Raw genomic sequence first — 17,500 nt, 5'->3', positions numbered from 1 at the left:
CTCCTTCATTATAGATTTCCATCAGAATCATCCATTTTTCTTCCACTTGTGTTTCTTCTTTATAGAGTTTTCCCCAATTCGCTCTTTAAAAAAAAACATAATAATAATAATAAATGTCTCAAAATTCGTTTTACTATATATCAAACTTCCTTTTCTGTATTTCTAATTTCTCTCTATATATATTTCCTCCTTTTAGTTTTAACTCAAATAATATGTGGTCACTCTTCCCAATTGGTGTCTTGCATTTCATTTTATCCACAATTTCAATTTCTGACGTAAATAATAAATCTAGTCTCGACGGTTCTTCGTTATTTCTATATCTGGTACTTTCTTTTACCCACTGTGTCATGTCAAGTAATACAATTCCACATAGATCCTCTCCACCTTTCAATGTCATCTCTTCCCAATAGGTTTCTTTGCAGTTAACTTTTTCCCCTAAATACCACGTTACCTCCACCCTTCAGCATCTATTTAATGAAAGCCTAGTATCTCCTAATATTTTAGAATAATCTCTGTTTCCAAGACCCCGCTTTTTGGGGACACATAAACCACCACAACCTTTCAACTTTTCATGTCACTATCTTCAACTCTTATTGTAATCATTTCCACCCTGTTCTCTCTATTTGTATCTTTCGTCACATTTAAGTTTTTCTTAGTCAAAAACATACCTCCTCCACCCTGTTTTCCTCTTTATATTTAAGCCAATGATTATATAATCCATGACCAATAGTGGTAATAGTGAACCCCATAATTTTGTCTCCACAATTCCCATTATATCTGGTTTTTCTTCTGATAGGTAATAATTTAGTTCATTTAATCCTAAGATTAATCCATCTATATTAGTATAAGCCACTTTTAATTTTCTACTGTTTCCATCTCATTCTCTGTTCCTTTCCATTTTTTTTTTTTTATGTCATTTTCTGTCTCATTTCTAATTACCGTACTGCCTTCTGCCTGCTCCGGCGAATGCTATTTATCATTAGAAGGTAGATTTTTACTTGATGCTCTAGTTAAGTGTATTTGGCTTATCTTATCTACAAAACCTACCAATATTTTTCGTAAATATAATTAACAAAGTTAATAGAATTCTTCTTTCTAGTGGTAGAAAGGGATTGCCAAGGCTGGCGATTTTCTAATGTCCGTACTTTTAAGCCTTCCGCCAGCTCCGGCGAGTGCTATTTACCATTAGAAATAAGAGTTTTACTTGATGTTCTAGTTAAGTGTATTTGACTTATCAGCTTATCTACAAAACCTACCAATATTTCCGTATAGTTAACAAAGTTAATACTGTAGAATTATTCTTTCTAATGGTAGAAAGTGAGCGCCAGGACTGGCGAAAAGGTTTAAAAGTATGGCCCTAACACTCCACTAGAACTTGTTTTCTCGGTCTCCGTTCTTTTCTCGTTTTTCTTTTCTTTTATTTTTTCTTTAGCTTTGCTTCTCAATGTCTTTTCTCTTTCTATTTCCTCATTATTCATGTCTCTTTTTATCCATATACCTTTATAGTGTTCACTTTTTGCCAGCCTTCTTGTTTTTGCTAGTATTTCTTCTGCTGCCATTTGTGACCTTAATTTGATCTTTTGGTGTAGATTTCCTCCTTCTGCATATTTTCTCATTCTATGCACTTCATCTTGCTCTTCGTCATGTCCTACTTTTAGATTTTTTTCCCCAATTCTTTTACTTCTTTATCTATAACGGACCTAATTGGGTTGTGTTTTCCTTTAGACCATATACTACTATACACTTCTTTTTGTCCACTGTATCTCTTACCAAATTTTATTTTTCTTTAATTACTTTAATGACTGTAGCTTTAGCATTCTCCTGCATTTGTTGGTGAACAATTTCCTTAAAAGCTATCTTATCGTATTTTTTTTATATCTTCTTGCATTCTTTCCTGAGCTGTTGTAAATCTTCCTCTCCTATATTTCTTCCAGTTTTCTCAGTCATTACCTTTATTTGTTCATTTACCTCCTTTCTAGAATCGAACTATTAGTGGTATCATTATTATTCAACCTCTCATTATTATATTTTACTTCGGCCAGTTTTCTTTTTAATGCACTTACCTTCTTATCTATTTCAACATCTGGTTTCTTTAAGCCACTTCCTTATTTATTTCAAGATTAATTTTCTTTAGATAATTAATCTCTTGCTTCCATGATTCCCTCATAAATCTCATATCACCCTCTATGTCAATAATTCTACTCAAATTTCTTCTATTGTACATTGTAAATCCAGAAAAAGACCCTTCTTCATCACTCTCTGAAAGTCCTTTTGAACCTAACGGATATCTAAAGTTCATGTTTACATTTTTTGTTTCACTACTGCGCCGGTAGAGGACTCTAAGCTCATGTCTGCTAGTGACCTCAGCTCAGTCTGCTCGTGACCTCAGCTCAGTCTGCTCGTGACCTCAGCTAGAGAGCTCGTTTTTCTGCACAGACACCAGCTAGCGAATACCTGTGAAATCTATGTCTCCGAATAGTGTTAAGTGATTGTGTTGTGTTTTTGTAATTGTATACGTATAGCGCGATACAGTTACAGATATAGATAAAGTGCCGTTTTCTATTTAAATTCAAAACAGTTTTCTGTTACTGTACTCTAAAGGTAGGAGAAATAGTATAAGGTAAGCAGAGTAAGCTTCGCGTATTTAGTTTATTAGAGACCGTTTTTTTTTTTTTTTTGTCGTTGATTTGTATTTTACTCTGCCGTTTTTATTGCTAAAGGAGGAGCGAAATGGCTTGTAAAGGTTGCGTGTACCTAGAGGTCCGTCTCAGGATGTGTGAGGTGAAAATTCGTCTTCTCAGGAGTACGCTCCGTGAGAAGAGTGAACCCTCCCCACAACCCAAAGAGCGTTCCACTTCTTCCCCTACTGTCACTGCCGTGAGGGAGTGGCGCTCCGCGGGGTCCCGTTTGTCGAGCCCGCGTTCGGTAGACGTGTGCCCTGTAGAGCAACCGCTGGCTCTAGCCAATCGTTTTGCTCTATTGGAGGATGAAGTGGGTGAAAACCAGGAGTTCTTGGTGGTGGGGGACTCCATGGTGCGAGACTATGACGACATCCTGCAGCGGAAGACTAAGCGACGTTGCAAGCTTGTATGTCAACCGGGCCGTGGGATCACCGATTGTACCCAGTCCATTAGGGAACAAGGACGGAAGAACACGGTTACGATTGTTCATACGGGAAGTAACGATGTAGGTAGGGTGAGATCAGAGGAACTTGTTCGGAATTACAAGGTCCTCCTTCAGGAGATGAAGGAACGTGGGAGCCGTCACGTAGTCTATGGGATCCTCCCGAGGATCTACGCAGGCTCGTGTTGGAACAGTAGAGCCATAGGGATCAATGATAGGATATCGCAGTTATGTACACAATTGGGATACCACTTTCTTGATCCTTGGTATCGCTTTTCTAGGCGCCATGACCTTTACGCTTCTGATGGGATCCACCTTACCCGCAGAGGCAAAGATGTTCTTACAAACCTCATTGTGGGAGTTTGTAATGAACTAGCTCCTTTTTTAGGGTAGAAGCCCAAAGGGAAGGGGAAATAGAATATACATGGGAAAACAGTGTAGAGTATAGCATTAATGTAGAACAATGTGCCAGTATAGGACAAAATATAATTTTAGGATATAATGTCGGTAGAGAACGAAATGTTACATTAGGATGTAATGTCATAGGACAAAATGTCGCAATGGGATGTAATGACAGTGGAGGACAAAAGATCACGATGGGAAGTAATGATAGTGAAGGACAAAATATCACGATAGGATGTAATGATAATGGAGGAGAAAATATCACGGTAGGATATAATGTCAGTGGAGGACAAAATATAATTTTAGGAAGGGATACCGGACAAAATGTCAATGAAGGCCAAAATATCATGATGGGATGTAATGACAGTGGAAGACAAAAGATCACGATGGGATGTAATTATAGTGGAGGAAACAATATCACGGTAGGATATAATGTCACTGGAGGACAAAATATAATTTTAGGAAGGGATGCCGGACATAATGTCAATGAACGACGGGAGGCCGGCGTAAATCACGGTGACATAGGGGGACAAAATGTACAAAAGAGATCGGATGACCGTAATCGACCAGATGTCCGTAATGGGGGAAGTGTTAATTTTGATGGGAGAAATGTTAATGAGGCATTGAATGTCAATGAAGGACCAAATAATAATATAGAGCAAGGTATAAATAAAAAAACTAATTATAATGTAGGACATGATATTGACACTCAAAATGTGTCAAAAAGAAATAATCACGAGTTTCTTAAAACCATGTACTTTAATGCTCGTAGTATTAGGAACAAATTTCAAGAAATACAGGCGTATGTCAAAAGCGAAAATCTCGATATGATAGGAATAACTGAGACATGGTTAAATGGTACAGAGTTCGAAGTTGAATTTAATATTGCGGGATTTAAACACTTTCATCAGGATAGAAACCACAAGAAAGGTGGGAGTGTTCTGTTGTACGTTAAAAACAATGTTCATGCTTGTGTTTTAGAGAAAGTGAAACAGGATGCAATGATAGTTTTGGATTGAGTTAACCCAAACAAATGGACAAAAAATGAATATAGGTGTAATATATAGGCCAAAGACATTATCATTAGCAGACGACAAACTGTTATTTCAAGAACTGTCTAGTTTCTGCAACCGGGATTTATTGATAATGGGTGATTTCAATTTTACTGACATTGATTGGATGACCCTTGAACATGGCCATATAGGTAGTCGCTTGATAGATTTTCTTGGTGACAATTACTTAATTCAGCATATAAAAGAGCCCACAATATATGGAAACTCACTCGATCTATTGATCACTAGCCGCGAAAGCATGGTAACTGATGTAGAAGTCGGTGAATCTGTTGCAAATAGCGATCACAACTTAGTTAGATTCAAACTCCTAATTTTTTTTAGAATAGATACTTGTGTTTCTAAAATACCCGATTTCAGTAAAGCTCAGTTCATAGGACTATGTCAGGAGCTTCAGCTTACAGATTGGGAGGCAAAATTAAACGAAAGACCTGTAGATCAGATGTGGGAAATATTTCAAAATACGCTCACTAAGATGATTCAAACTTACATTCCTTTTAAGGACAGACGTCCCCCAAATCAGGCTCGCCCAAAGTGGCTCGACAAAGAAACTTAAAAAAGTATTGCTAAAAAGAGACAGGCTTATAAGAAATATAAGTGCTCGGGTGCATCTAATGACTATGAAAGTTATGTATCAATACAGAGAGATTTAAAAAAGACAATAAAAAGAAAACGACAAAACGAAATGAACATCGCTGATAAATCCAAAGAGAATCCCAAAGAATTCTATAGTTACATTAGAGATAAAAAGGTTGTTAGGAATCACATTGGTCCACTATTATCTGCTGACGGTCAACTTGAATATTCAAATGAAGGAATGTGTAATATCTTAAACAATTATTTTAGCTCGGTATTCGTAAACGAAACACCTCAAAGTGAACTCCAAACTGAAACCTGTGAAAAGTCTAGGGTAAACTTACTCACTACGGTAAATATAACAAAAGAAAAAATTAAAAGGTGTATAGACAAACTCAAAGTTAATAAAACACCAGGGCCTGACGGTTGGCATCCAAGAATCTTAAAGGAAATGAAAAATGAGATTGTTGTTCCATTAGAAATTATTTTCAAGAAATCCATCATATCCGGAGATGTCCCAAGAGAATGGATGCAAGCTAACGTTTCTCCCATATTCAAAAAAGGTGACAAAAAGAAACCAAATAACTATAGGCCTATAAGTCTGACTTCAATCGTAGGAAAAATGATTGAAAATATCAACAGAGATGCTATCGGACATCATTTAGAAAGTAACCGTTTGATAAATGATAGCCAGCATAGTTTCAGACGGAAACGTTCTTGCGTGACTAACTTACTCGAATTCTACAATACAGTTATCTCGAATTATGACAAAAGAAACAATATAGATTTAATATATCTAGACTTTGCAAAAGCTTTTGATACCGTCCCACACGAAAGACTAATTACTAAATTAGCTTTACACGGAATAAGTGGTAGCCTATTAGGTTGGACTAGTAATTGGTTGAATGGTTGAAAACAGAGAGTTGTTTTAAATGGAAAAACTTCTGGATGGAAAATTTTTACAAGTGGAGTTCCTCAGTGTCCGTTCTTGGGCCACCTCTTTTCATAGTATATGTAAATGATATAGACCATGGACTAAAATCTACTGTTTCCAAATTTGCTGATGATACAAAAATGTGCGGAATGGTAAATGATCACTTAAACCAATTAGATATTCAAGAAGAATTAGATAAATTACAGCAATGGTCTGAAAAGTGGCTAATGAAATTTAACACAAGTAAATGCAAGGTAATGCACATATTTAAAAATAACAGTAAGTACGATTACAAGTTATTTGGAAATTCGTTAACAAAAGTGGATAGTGAAACAGATCTCGGCGTAATTAAATTATCAGTAACGACCTCAAATCATCCAAGCAGTGTATTTCAGCCTCTGAGAAAGCAAATAAGATTCTGGGACTGATTGTGCGATCTTTTGATTTCAAAAGTCCAACACTCATTAACAAGCTATATAAATCGTTAGTTCGTCCACATTTGGAATATGCTGTTTCCGTATGGTCACCGAATCTCATTAAAGACATTGACAGACTGGAAAAAGTACAACGGCGAGCCACAAAACTGATTCCAAATATAAAAAATAAGTCATACGAAAATCGACTAAAACATATGAATCTATTATTCCTAAAAAAAAACGTAGACTCAGAGGCGACTTGATACAGGTCTTTAAAATACTAAAGGGAATTGACAACATCAAAAGTGACCAAATTTTCACATTGAATGAGAATCAGACAAGAAACAAAGGTCTCAAAGTGTCCAGAAATAGATTCAATTTGGAAGTAGGTAGAAACAACTTTGCCAACCGTGTAGTTAATGAATGGAATAAACTTCCTGCACAGGTAGTGCAATGTAGTTCAGTTCGAAGCTTTGAGAATCATTTAGATAAACACCTAAGCAAGATGCTGTAATGATTATAATATATTTTATATTATTTGTTTCTGTTTTGTTACCATTTGTCTGTTTGATATTCATTTATTATTAGTTATATGTCAATTTATTATTATTTACTATTTACCTGTTTGTTTATTCTTTAACTATACCTATGCATTTATTTATGTATTTTATTTGTTATTTACATTATTATAGTTCTTATTAATTATTTTATTATTATTATGATTTTTTCGCATCCGACCTACATATGGACCAAAAGGTCTCCTGTCGGCATGCTCCGCCTTTGTAAATCCTTTGTATGTTTACGCTTCGCTTCACTGCTTCGCCACTAGGGGTCTTCTCTGGCATGTTTTCATTTGCTTCCATTTTTCTTCAATACTCACTATTTCCACTGTAATTAAACCATATCGGGCATCCACGACCATTTCCCTTCTCATTCAACCCAACCTAGGTATCCTGCTATTGTAGTACTGTTAAGACGTTCCATTTCTCGGGAGTTCTCATTTTTACGTGTTGTCAGTCTGACCGTTCGTGTGTGTGTCCTGACCGTTCATGTGTGCGTGTGTGTGTGTGTCTGTGTGTGTGTGTGTGTGCGTGTGTGTGTGTGCGTGTGTGTGTGTGTCTTTGTGTGTGTGTGTGTGCGTGTGTGTGTGTGTGTGTGTGTGTGTGTGTGTGTGTGTGTGTGTGTGTGTGTGTGTGTGTGTGTGTGTGTGTGTGTGTGTGTGTGTGTGTGTGTGTGTGTGTGTGTGTGTGTGTGTGTGTGTGTGTGTGTGTGTGTGTGTGTGTGTGTGTATTTGTGTGTATGTATGTGTGTGTGTGTGTGTGTGTGTATGTGTGTGTGTGTGTGTGTGTGAGTGTGTGTGTGTGTGTGTGTGTGTGTGTGTGTGTGTGTGTGTGTGTGTGTGTGTGTGTGTGTGTGTGTGTGTATTTGTGTGTGTGTGTGTGTGTGTGTGTGTGTGTGTGTGTGTGTGTGTGTGTATGTGTGTGTGCGTGTGTGTTCATGTGTGTGTGTGCGTGTGTGTGTGTGTGCGTGTGTGTGTGTGTGTGTGTGTATGTGTGTGTGCTTGAATCCAGGTAAAAAGTCATAGGTAATAAAGTCGCAAGAAAAGAAAACACAGTAACAAAATCAAGGGAAAAAATAGTTGGGACAGTGTTAGCACTGTATCTGCGTCTTTCTTTAACAGAAAAACTAATGAGGGAAGAGGGGGCTCACCAAGTATAATGAATAACGAATTAGTTTCTTTAGATTTGGTTACTATAGAATTTAGTGGGAATAATTCAACTGAGATGTTTTTGTACATGAACCCTTTGGCCGCTAATTAGGGCAAATAATTATTCCCCTGTGATGCCCATTTTCTTTCCTCCCGCCTCCCCCTTTCAATTTTTTTTCAAATGTCCATCATGTGATGTCCTTCGGTAATAAGTGTCCGAATTGTTCAAATATGGCATTAATATCTATGTATAGTACAAACTGAGATTTTCGTGGATCTTGGATTTTTTTTTCTTCTTTTTTTCGAAAAGTTCCATGAGACAATGCATGGACTTAGTACGGTAAATTCAATGGATGAAGCAGTAAAGAATTTTCCAGTTCCAACCAATGTAGACAAGGTTAGGAGCTTATTGGGATTGATTATAGAAAATTTATTCAACGATATGCTGACATTGCTAATCCATTAAGTTCTTTGTTGAGGAAGGACTCAAAGTTCATGTGGGGACCTGTACAACAGCAAGCTTTTGACAAGTTGAAAGATAAACTCACGAGTTCCCCAGTTGTAATATTTCCAGACTATGATAAAGAATTCATTCTTTGTATTGATCCATCTGACATAGGGTTAGAAGGTATACCTATGCAAGAGAGAAATGGAACTTTGAAACCAATAGCTTACACATCAAGACTTTATGATAGCGCAGAGAAAAAGTGCTCTATAAAAGAAAGAAAAATATTAGTAGTGATATATTCATTAGAAAGATTTAGATATATGATACTGGGATATCCAATCAGAGTGTGGACTGATCATACAGCTATTCTGAACTTATTTAAGCATAAGAATCTTAGGGGCCGAATCGCTAGATGGTTTGTAGTACTTCAGTACTATAAAGTTTAATTTGAATATATTCCGGGTAGAAAGAATGTTGCGGCACATGCTCTTTCTCGAAACATTAGCCAACCAATGACAGGGCTGATTAATTTTGTTAGTAGTATAGATGAGTTAGTAACCTTAAATGAGGAAATACTAATAAGAGAACAGAGGGATGATAAGACATGTGACTCATTAGCCAAGTATTTGATGAACCCAAGAGGAAATCCTCCAAAACTACCAAAAGTGTACAAGATAGAGGAATTTTATTTGACTAATGGACTTTTGAATAGAAAAACAGTTGTAAGTGGAAAAGATATTTCTTGAAGTCCAGTAAATCAGTTGGTAATACCACAAACTCTTGTAAAAGAGATATTGAAGTTACTTCATGATAGTGATTGTAGTTCACATCCAGGGAAAGATAAAACTTATAGACAAGCACAACTTAAATTCTTTTGGCCAGGTATGAAGAAAGATATATGAGGCACGCCGCTGCAGAAGGTACTAAGCGCCAACTTCATTATTCGCCAGAAAACGAGGTTTAAGTCTTGGAATGTTTCGGAAAGGGTTAGCAGCTGTACAATAGAGCTAGAGTAAAGTTATATACACCAAATGAAAGCCCTGAAACACACAAATAACATGTATTAAAGCAGAGGAAACCACAAATCATCATCTGTAAACAAATAAATAAGAAATAATTAAGGGTACGTAATTTTCTAGTCTGTACTCACCTATGCTGAATGATTTTGGTGTCTTGGTATCTTGCACTTCTTTCCTCATACAATATTGAGGTAACACTAACTTTCACTGTCTTTATACACACGTTTCCTCCTCCCTCCTCTCCCCACCCCTCTATGCCTTTAAGACTAGTACTTCAAAGATCAGACCATATGTTGTGATCTTACACACACACACACACACACACACACACACACACACACACACACACACACACACACACACACACACACACACACACACACACACCGTTCTGCCTGTCTTATCCTCCCACCGGGTCACCGAGGAGTCGCTAAGGAAAACGTACCGTTGTAAACAATGGGATTTTGTACCTTACAGGATGGTGCAAGAAGGGTACTATCTTCACCATAATGTAGATCGAAACCGGGAGCAGCTGATGAGAAAAAAACCACGCAATTTTTCCCTCTGTGGCGCTTAGTACCCTTCTGCCGCAGCGCGCCTCATATATATATATATATTTTATATATTAAGGAAAAAGGAAATACACCAAAATCTGCTTCTATGTTTACCTATCCCATTCCACAGAAACCTTGGGAAAGAGTTCACATAGATACATTGGAGTTACCTATGTCTGAGAATGGATATAAATGTATATTTGTTGCCATTGATTATTTTTCAAGATTTTGTATTTTATAACCCACTCCAAATAAGAAAGCTGAAACTATTGCTTAACTAATCTATGATCAGATAATCTGTAATTTCACTACACATAAAATCTTAGTTTCAGATAATGGAACTGAATTCAATAACAAAATATTGGAAAATTTATGTAGTTTATTTAAGATCAAGTAAGTAAATATCTTAGTAAATCATCCACGAAGTAATGGAGTTGTAGAGAGGTTAAATAAGAAAATTATTACATGTCTTAGAAGTATGATAAGTCCTCATAGTATATATTGGGATACTTAGAGTCCTTGTGCTAAATATACTCTTAACAACCAAATTAACATAGTAACAGGTGTTACACCTCATTTTAATATTTTTTGGGGAAGACAAAAATTCCATATGAAATCTTGATTGCAGAGCAGAAACCTGTGTATAATATAAAAAATTATATCTCAAATAGGATGAATACGTTTCAAAGTATTCACCAAAGAGTTAGAGAACATATGCAGAAGTATTCACAAGAGATGAAAAAGCAACAACACAAAATAGTACATAAACTAGAATAAAAAATAGGAGATTTAGTCATGATCAAACTACATTCACCCTATAATTAACTTTCACCAAGGTACTCAGGTCCTTATATGGTAATTAATTCTGCAGATCGAAATAAATACAAGATCTCACACTTAGAAACTAGGGAAGAATTGATAGGCCATTTAGATGATATGAAGAAGGTTAGGTTACAGTTCTACGAAGATAACTGCTGTGATACCCTATGTATCAATTTTAATTAACCGGAAGAGTATAGGGAATATTTTAATAAAATAATATGTGAACTGAATATTAATCTTCATGTATTTTACAGATATAATATTTTTTTATCAAATGTATGTATTTGTGATGGGAGACCTAAACTACTGGAACTTGGTGTCAAGCAGAGACATGAAGACCTTGGACCTCCTGTGGTTAGACTTGGAACCTTGTCATTACTTAAGGGCAATTCAGATAAGTATTGAAAAATTATTTTGTAAAGCGTTAAAAGTGTGCTTTTGGAAAAAAAATTATTGTGTTAAACAAATATTTCAAATTCAAGAAGAGACATTTTACAATACTTTTGTAACTTTTATTGCATAATGCTCAACATCTATGAAATGATGATAACAATCTCCATTGAAAGTTAATGTTCTTAATCAAAGTAATGAGTTTTGCAAATTTAACATTTCATTATATCTGTGTTGCAAATCATTTTGGGCTATGCTTTGTTATTCTGACATGTATGCTATTCACCATTTTTCCGCTTGAATTATTATTGACATTTATACATTTTGGAGGGGTTGCTTAGTCCTTTAACATGTATGTTGGACATGTTTTACTGATACCATTTTACCAGTTTATGCAAGGGTAATCTAAATAATTAGCTTCTTATATATGATTATTTCCAAGTATATATTAGCGAGCCCTGTAAGAGGGTAGTAGAAATAATTGGTTGGGACGACCAAGGGTAGCTGGCGAGCCCTGTAAGAGGCTGGTAGATTGAGGTAGACAAGTAGGTAGATAGAGGGATAGGTGGCGAGAAATTTATTTTACGAATTGGATGTTTTAAAACAATGGCCGAGAGGAAGTTGCTGAGTTGCATAACATGGCTCACCGCCTAAAGTTTGTAAACGCCAGCTAGGGTATCGATATTTGCGCTGATGTGACGAAATATAAACACTAAGCCATTTCCCTTCGTGATAAAAGTGCTCGTGTAAGCAGTATTGCTTGAGACAGTATAACAGCCTTTCTGATTGGAGAAAGGGTGGAGGAGGAGAGAAATTATCGGTGCACAAGGGGACAAGTGTGAATTTAGTAGTTTCGGAGGGATTAGCTTGTTCAGTGTAGTTGGGAAGGCTTATGGGAGGGTTTTGTTTGAGAGGATTAGGAGAGGAACAGAGGGAGTAATTGGTGAGGAACAGTGTGGGTTTAGGACAGGTAAAGATTGCGTAGATCAGATTTTTGTGGTAAGACAGATATGTGAAAAAGGTATAGGAAAAGGTAAGGATGTTTTTTGGACTTTTATGGATCTGGAAAAGGCTTATGACAGGTTAGACAGGAAAGCACTGTGGGAGGTATTGCATATATACGAGATAGGAGGAAAACTTTTAGGAGCTGTCAAGAGTTTTTACGAGAGCAGTAGAGCGTGTGTCAAGATTAGAAAGGGAGAGAGTGAGTGGTTCGAGGTAAAGGTGGGACTTCGTTAGGGATGTGTTATGTCACCCTGGCTGTTCAACTTATACATGGATGGGGTGGTGCGACAGGTAAATGCAAGGGTGGTGGGTCAGGGATTGGAGATGGTTAAAAAAAAAAGAAATGGAGAAAAGTGGGAGGTGAGCCAGTTGTTGTTTGCGGACGACACTGCGCTTGTAGCAGGATCAAAGGAGGGATTGAGGAAGTTAGTGATAGTTTGGGAAAGTGAATGAAAGAAGGAAGTTGAAGATAAATATGGGTAAAAGTAATGTGATGAGATGCACAAGGGGAGAAAGTGGCAGCAGACTGGAAGTGAGTATCAAGGGAGAGAGACTGGAGGAAGTGGATAGTTTTAAATGCTTGGTTTTGAATGTGGTGGGAAAGGGAGGAGTGGAGGTGGAGGTAGAATGTAGATTAAGAGATGCGAGTAAATGCCTTGGTGGATTAAAATGTGTAATGAGAAATAGACATTTGAGAATAGATGCTAAGAGGAGAATAGATGAAGGAGTGATTGTTCCGACAGCAATGTATGGGGCAGAAACATGGAACATAAGAGAGGAAGAGAGAAGGTGTTTAACGTGTTTGAGATGAGGTGTCTGAGATGTATGGTAGGGGTTACTAGGCTAGATAGCGTGATAAATGAGGAGGTGAAAAGGAGAACGGGGGTGGTAAAGGAGCTGGGAGATAGGGTTGATGAAAGAGTATTGGGATGGTTTGAACACATGGAAAGAATGAGTGAAGAAAGACTAATAAAAGAGGTGTGGAAGGTAGATGTGGAAGGAGTGGACATGAGGGGGCGACTTAGGATGAGATGGATGGATGGATGGGGTAAAAGGGGCTTTGGGGAAGAGGGGGATGTCTGTGAGGGAAGGACAGGAGAGGACAGAAGACAGGGGTGAATGGAGAATGGTTGTATATGGATGATGTTGTGATGCATGAGGTGGAATGGGTGGGGGATGGGGGGTGAGGGAGTATGTGTGAGAATAATTTGACGCAGCCCGAAGGGATTTCTCCCCGTCTTCTCTTTTTCTGTATGATGGGAAGGAGAGGAGAGTCGCCGATTTAATGAAGTGGCCTTGCTGTGGATGTGCTGTGTCTTGCGACACTGCTTCTGACCAAGGGTAGTGGACAAGATGCAGGGATGACCAATCATCCAGGAGGTGCCAAGATGAGAGGGAGGGAAGAAGATGGAGGGGAGTGGAGTGTGATAGGGATGGAATGGGTGTGAGTGGTTTTATGCCTTTGTTTTTTGGCTACCTCGCTTATAAAGGGGGAAAAACCCTTTGGCATATGTATGTATGTAACTATTTTTAGTTTTACACCACCGAGAATATGATATGCACAATATATTATGTATTGTCAAATTGTAATTGCAGTTTTTCTCGCCTATCACATCTTATTCTACACCTCTAGAGTTTATAAAGGATTATAAAGGATTATAAAGGCGGAGCATACCGACAGGAGACCTTTTGATCCATATCTAGGTCGGATGCGAGAAAAAAAAATATTAATAATAAAATAATAAATAAAAACTATGATAATGTAAATAACAAATAAAATACATAAATAAATGCATAGGTATAGTTAAAGAATAAACAAACAGGTAAATAGTAAATAATAATAAATTGACATATAACTAATAATAAATGAAAATCGGACAGACAAATGGTAACAAAACAAAAATAAATAATATAAGATAAATTATAATCATTACAGCATCTTACTTAGGTATTTATCTAAGTGATTCTTAAAGCTTCGAACTGAACTACATTGCACTACCTGTGCAGGAAGTTTATTCCATTCATTAACTACACGGTTGGCAAAGTTGTTTCTACCTACTTCCAAAATGAATCTATTTCTTGACAGTTTGAGACCATTGTTTCTTGTCTGATTCTCATTCAATGTGAAAATTTTGTCACATTTGATGTTGTCAATTCTCTTTAAAATCTTAAAGACCTGTATCAAGTCACCTCTGAGTCTACGCTTTTTTAGGGAAAACAGATTCATGTGTTTTAGTCGATTTTTGTATGATTTATTTTTGATATTTGGAATCAGTTTTGTGGCTCGCCGTTGTACTTTTTCCAGTCTGTCAATGTCTATAATGAGATTCGGTGACCATACGGAAACAGCATATTCCAAATGTGGACGAACTAACGATTTATATAGCTTGTTAATGAGTGATGGACTTTTGAAATCAAAAGATCGCGCAATCAGTCCCAGAATCTTATTTGCTTTCTCAGAGGCTGAAATACACTGCTTGGATGATTTGAGATTGTTACTGATAATTACGCCGAGATCTTTTTCACTATCCACTTTTGTTAACGAATTTCCAAATAACTTGTAAACGTACTTACTGTTATTTTTACCTATTTACATTACCTTGCATTTACTTGTGTTAAATTTCGTTAGCCACTTTTCAGACCATTGCTGTACTTGATCTAAATCTTGAATACCTAATTGGTTTGAGTGATCATTTGCCACTGTGCACAGTTTTGTATCATCAGCAAATTTGGAAACAGTAGATTTCAGTCCATGGTCTATATCATTTATGTATACTATGAATAGAAGTGGCCCAAGAACGGAACCCTGGGGAACTCCACTTGTAACATTTTTCCATCCAGAAGTTTTTTCCATTTAAAACAACTCTCTGTTTTCGATCATTCAACCAATTACTAGTCCAACTTAATAGGCTACCACTTATTCCGTGTAAAGCTAATTTAGTAATTAGTCTTTCGTGTGGGACGGTATCAAAAGCTTTTGCAAAGTCTAGATATATTAAATCTATATTGTTTCTTTTGTCATAATTCGAGATAACTGTGTTGTAGAATTCGAGTAAGTTAGTCACGCAAGAACGTTTCCGTCTGAAACCATGCTGGCTATCATTTATCAAACGGTTACTTTCTAAATGATGTTCGATAGCATCTCTGATGATAGTTTCCATTATTTTTCCTACGATTGAAGTCAAACTTATAGGCCTATAGTTATTTGGTTTCTTTTTGTCACCTTTTTTGAATGTGGGAGTAACGTTAGCTAGCTTCCATTCTCTTGGGACATCTCCGGATATGATGGATTTCTTGAAAATAATTTCTAATGGAACAACAATCTCATTTTTCATTTCCTTTAAGATTCTTGGATGCCAACCGTCAGGCCCTGGTGTTTTATTAACTTTGAGTTTGTCTATACACCTTTTAATTTTTTATTTTGTTATATTTACCGTAGTGAGTAAGTTTACCCTAGACTTTTCACAGGTTTCAGTTTGGAGTTCACTTTGAGGTGTTTCGTTTACGAATACCGAGCTAAAATAATTGTTTAAGATATTACACATTCCTTCATTTGAATATTCAAGTTGATCGTCAGCAGATAATAGTAGACCAATTTGATTCCTAACAACCTTTTTATCTCTAATGTAACTATAGAATTCTTTGGGATTCTCTTTGGATTTATCAGCGATGTTCATTTCGTATTGTCGTTTTCTTTTTCTTATTGTCTTTTTTATATCTCTCTGTATTGATACATAACTTTCATAGTCATTAGATGCACCCGAGCACTTATATTTCTTATAAGCCTGTCGCTTTTTAGCAATACTTTTTTCAGTTTCTTTGTCGAGCCACTTTGGGCGAGCCTGATTTGGGGGACGTCTGTCCTTATAAGGAATGTAAGTTTGAATCATCTTAGTGAGCGTATTTTGAAATATTTCCCACATCTGATCTACAGGTCTTTCGTTTAATTTTGCCTCCCAATCTGTAAGCTGAAACTCCTGAGGTAGTCCTATGAACTGAGCTTTACTGAAATCGGGTATTTTAGAAACACAAGTATCTATTCTAAAATTGTTTAGGAGTTTGAATCTAAGTAAGTTGTGATCGCTATTTGCAACATATTCACCGACTTCTACATCAGTTACCATGCTTTCGCGGCTAGTGACCAAAAGATCGAGCAAGTTTCCATATATTGTGGGCTCTTTTACATGCTGAATTAAGTAATTGTCACCAAGAAAATCAATCAAGTGACTACCTATATGGCCATGTTTAAGCACCTATCATACCTCATTTTACACGGCTAAATAAACAATACCCAGAGTTGTTCACACCTTCCTAAGTTTAAACAATTTCTAAGATACTGGATTATTGATAATTTGAGCTGTACTCTTCATCTCCCCTACGAAACCACATTCTAAACATGTAGTGTAAGTCAGTAGAACAATTCCTAGGTTTGAGCAGGTTTTACCAGTGATGAGCTATAGTTCTGTCAGTATATAACGATACCAAGCACTCAGCATGGAGGTAATCAGAACCAACCAGGGAGGTGCCAATTGTTGCCTGGATGGAGTTAAAACAACTGGATAAGGTGGCAGTGCAGTCGACAAAGATCAGCTGGGTAGCTGCAATCACAACGGATAATATCTATGAGAACCATTGACCCTTTGTCAACCACAACCATCTAGAATACAGGACGAGAGTTAAGTAAAAACGTTAAGCACATCCATGACGGTACTAGCAAAGCAGTCAAGAAGTCTCAAACCTGATTTCTACACAGGTTTTCCTTACAGCCAGTGTCAACATTAGGAAGATCGAAACTTGCAAGTGAGATCTTGCACGTCAGAGCTGTGGATGTCTATCCAAGAGTCCAGGTACTTTCCCAGACCTGGTCATCCCTGTTGAATCGACTACCATCGGTGCAGCAGACCCAAGGACCATTCATGACCCATGATCCTGGACTTGGGCAGTATCAGCTTGTTGTAATGTATGCTACTGAGGAGAAACTCCGTCACTTATTCATTCAAATGCAACTTGGTTCATGGATGGTAACTATTCCA

The sequence above is a fragment of the Oratosquilla oratoria genome, chromosome 26 (genome assembly GCF_046742065.1).
Source record: "Oratosquilla oratoria isolate Oo_2021 chromosome 26, ASM4674206v1, whole genome shotgun sequence".
Classification (NCBI taxonomy): Eukaryota; Metazoa; Arthropoda; class Malacostraca; order Stomatopoda; family Squillidae; genus Oratosquilla; species Oratosquilla oratoria.
The sequence above is the reverse complement of the archived record's forward strand: the minus strand, read 5'-3'. Positions refer to the sequence as shown.